We start from the raw sequence: 3,362 nt of genomic DNA, 5'->3' as shown, positions 1-3,362 counted from the left end.
AAGGTCGAAGCTCTTACAGCAGATGGGACAGCCATGAGCCACGCCGGGTTCATTCATAGTCACCCAGCATGGGGGAGGGACAGCAGGGCTGTTAACGTCACCTCACACGGGGTGCACGTGCTGCTGGGATGAGGGTACCACCACTGCTCGCCCAGCCCCGCGGGACTCCCCCGTGGGAGCATCCCCCACGGCTGGGGGCGGGGAGGATGGATGAGAACCTGTACCTGGGGGAAACGCTGCCGCGGCAGCAGAGTGGCGCAGCGGAAGCGTGCTGGGCCCATAACCCAGAGGTCGATGGATCGAAACCATCCTCTGCTATTCGTTTATTGCTCCCCCCACGCTTTTTTCCCGAGGCAGCGGAGATCCCCCCCCCCCGCGCACCCGGCAAGGGAGTTGGGGGCGGCGCAGGAGCCGCTCCGCAGCGCGGCCGGTTAGCTCAGTCGGTTAGAGCGTGGTGCTAATAACGCCAAGGTCGCGGGTTCGATCCCCGTACGGGCCAAGTGCAGCTTTTTGGGGTTGGGTTGTTTTGTTTTTTTTTTTTTCTCCCTCCCGGCCCTCCCTTTCGTCTCGCCCGGCGCAGGGCAGGGGTGGTGCAGGGACCCGCAGGGCACTCGCCGGGGTCGCGCAACGCGAGGCGCCCTGGGAGGGAAGCCAAAATAAATTAAAAAAAACAACCCGGGGAGGAGAGGGAAAAAAAAAAAAATGTTTAGCAGAGGATGGTTTCGATCCATCGACCTCTGGGTTATGGGCCCAGCACGCTTCCGCTGCGCCACTCTGCTCCCTGCTTTGTGTTTTCCACGCTGCCTCTTTAGAGCCGCTCTCAGGCGCCCTCCCCGCCCGCGTGGGAGGCGTTCCCACGGGAGTCCTGCCTGCACCCCTCAGCCCTGGGCCATGGTCCCCGGGGAAAGCCTCGCCCTCTAGTCTCACCCCACGCTTTCCCTACTCCTTCTTTTGCAGGTTTTCGTTTGTTTTGGAGGACAACCTTCACTACGTGCTACAGCCAACGGCATCCATCTCTACAGCGAAGAATTGTTCAAAACCAGCTTTGCACAGAAAAGTCAGTGACCAGTCAGCGTGCAACGCATGCACCCGATTAAGCACCCTAATAAGTGTCACAAATGGGATCAAGCAAAATACACAAAATGCATCATCACCATCACCATAACTTGTTGCGCTGGAGGGGGGATCAAGCAAAATACACAAAATGCATCATCACCACCACCATAACTTGTTGCGCTGGAGGGGAGACCAAGGTTGCTGCTCATCTGGGAGCTCAGCGCTTCTCACACCAGCTGGCCTCTGGGGACAGGTTTCCCTCCCCCCCCCCCCCTTTCTCTCTCTCTCTCTCTCTCCCCCCCCCTTTTTTTATTTTTGCCACAATAAACGTGTATCATTAGAGCCAATGTATGCCACCAGCTACAGACACTGCTAGTGGTTCTTTGTGCCTGCGAGCCTGTACCAGCACCCTTTGTGTAACACCCGTGGGATGCTCTGTTAGGTGCTGCCAAATCCAGCAGCCCAACATGGCCAAGGCTGCCATGGCTCCACCTCCCCAGCTTCAGGCAGCAGCAAGGCTGAGCGTGTATCCCCAGGAGGCACATACACCCCAAACTAGTAGATGGGTAGTTAGATAGATGATACACAGCCCCTTTCATACCCTCATCCCTCTATTTTCCCACATTTGTGGCTCCCTAAACCACCTTGATCCCTTCTTTTCACCACCTTTGGTTCCTCCCCCTGAACATCCCATAAGTCTCATACAATGCCAAAATGCTCTTCCCCTGCATCCCATACTGTCTCCCTCACCCCTGGGCCGTCACACCCTCAGTCCAAGAGGTGATCCGGACAGCTGCCCCAGTTGACTATCCCGATGGGTGCCACCTCCTGGCCCATGGATGGCCCTGGGAACAGCCAGGTCGGGGGATCCCTGGCACTGTAGAAGTTCCCAGGGTTCCTCCACCTCTCGTTGTTCCTCTGCTTCTCTTCATTCATGGAGATGAGCCTTTAATCACATAACCTCATGTTGTCTCATGGGGTGGGGGGGGCTGCCTGCACCCCAGCCCTAGGGGATGCTCCTGGGGGGGAGGAAGCCTGTCTGCATCCACCAGCCCTGAGGGATGCACCCATGGAGGATGCCCTGCAAGAGCCACCCCATAGAGACCCTTCCAACAGGAAGAGTGTGCCTTCCCCACCACACCACTTCTTTCTGCATCAAAGCCAGGTCTGATCGCTCCCTCTCCCCCCACTGCAGCAATTCTGGGAGGGAACCAGGCAGGAAAGACCAGTGTTAGCCCCTGTCCCTACCAGCCCTGGCCTCTCTTGCTCTTCTCCCTGCCAGCCCTGGCTGACCCTGACACCGCCCATCCCATCCCACCCCACAACCTGTCCTGTCCCCTCCAGAGTGCCCCTTGCACCAGCCTCAGGGGACACACAACCCCACAGGGTGCCAGGGCTGGCACCACCTCGGCCCCTGGTACCCCAGAACCGTGAGGTTGAGGTGCCATGGTAGACTGCCCCTGCCCCAAGGTGCACCCCAGCCAGACCCCAGCTGCTGCACCTCACTGCAACCCCACAGGAGCATCTTCAGCTCTGCAGAGCCTGGAGGGAATGAGAATGAGGTTGTGAGAGGGGTCAGACATGGGCTTGGGGGTCAGACGTGGGGATGTGGCTCTAAGAGTGGGTGTCGGGGATGCAGTTGGAGCTCAGGCATGGGATGCAGCTCTGGGTTGTCAGGATGGACCGCTCTTGAGCGTGGAGGTGATCCTTGAATATCAACCCCCTTTCTTGGGCTCCTCTTTCCTTATCCAGGGCCTTATCCCATGGGACTGTATCAAGCAGATCCCTGAAGAGGCCAAAGTCTGCTCTCCTGAAGTCCAGCATTGTGATCTTGATTTTTGCCCGGCTACCTCTCCTTAGGACACTGAACTCCACCATCTCATGGTCACTGCACCCAAGGCTGTATTTGACCTTCACATCCCTAACAAGCCTGCTCTTGATGGCGAGTATGAGGTCCAGCAGAGCACCTCTCCTCATTGGCTGTTCTATCACTTGGGTCAGGAAGCTGTCATTGATGCACTCCATGAACCGCCTGGATTGCTTATGCCATGCTGCGTTGTCCTACCAGCAATATATCAGGGTGGCTGAAGTCCCCCATGAGCACCAGAGTCTGAGAATGTGAGGCTACTTCCAGCTGTGTCACCTCTTTAATCCTGACCCATAGGCTCTCAGTTGGCTTCTCACCCGCCCCCAGGCAGAGCTCCAGGTACTCCAGCTGCTGCCTCACATAAAGGAAAACTCCGCTCCCTCATCCTCCCGGCCTGTCCTGCCTAAAGAGTCTGTGTCCCTCCATTGCAAGGCTCCGG

The 3,362-nt window shown here is 57.7% G+C and overlaps 2 non-coding genes across 2 annotated transcripts; both read left to right on the top strand.

Annotated features, from left to right (window-relative positions):
- The first annotated feature begins 246 nt into the window (after positions 1 to 246).
- Positions 247 to 318, top strand: TRNAM-CAU (transfer RNA methionine (anticodon CAU)). Its single transcript has one exon. It is a non-coding gene; the product is annotated as a tRNA-Met (tRNA).
- A 107-nt stretch (positions 319 to 425) lies between these two features.
- On the top strand, positions 426 to 499 carry TRNAI-AAU (transfer RNA isoleucine (anticodon AAU)). Its single transcript has one exon. It is a non-coding gene; the product is annotated as a tRNA-Ile (tRNA).
- The last annotated feature ends 2,863 nt before the right edge of the window (positions 500 to 3,362 follow it).

This window comes from Buteo buteo, chromosome 13 (genome assembly GCF_964188355.1).
Source record: "Buteo buteo chromosome 13, bButBut1.hap1.1, whole genome shotgun sequence".
In the NCBI taxonomy this organism is placed as follows: Eukaryota; Metazoa; Chordata; class Aves; order Accipitriformes; family Accipitridae; genus Buteo; species Buteo buteo.
This window is presented reverse-complemented; position numbering and strand designations above follow the sequence as displayed.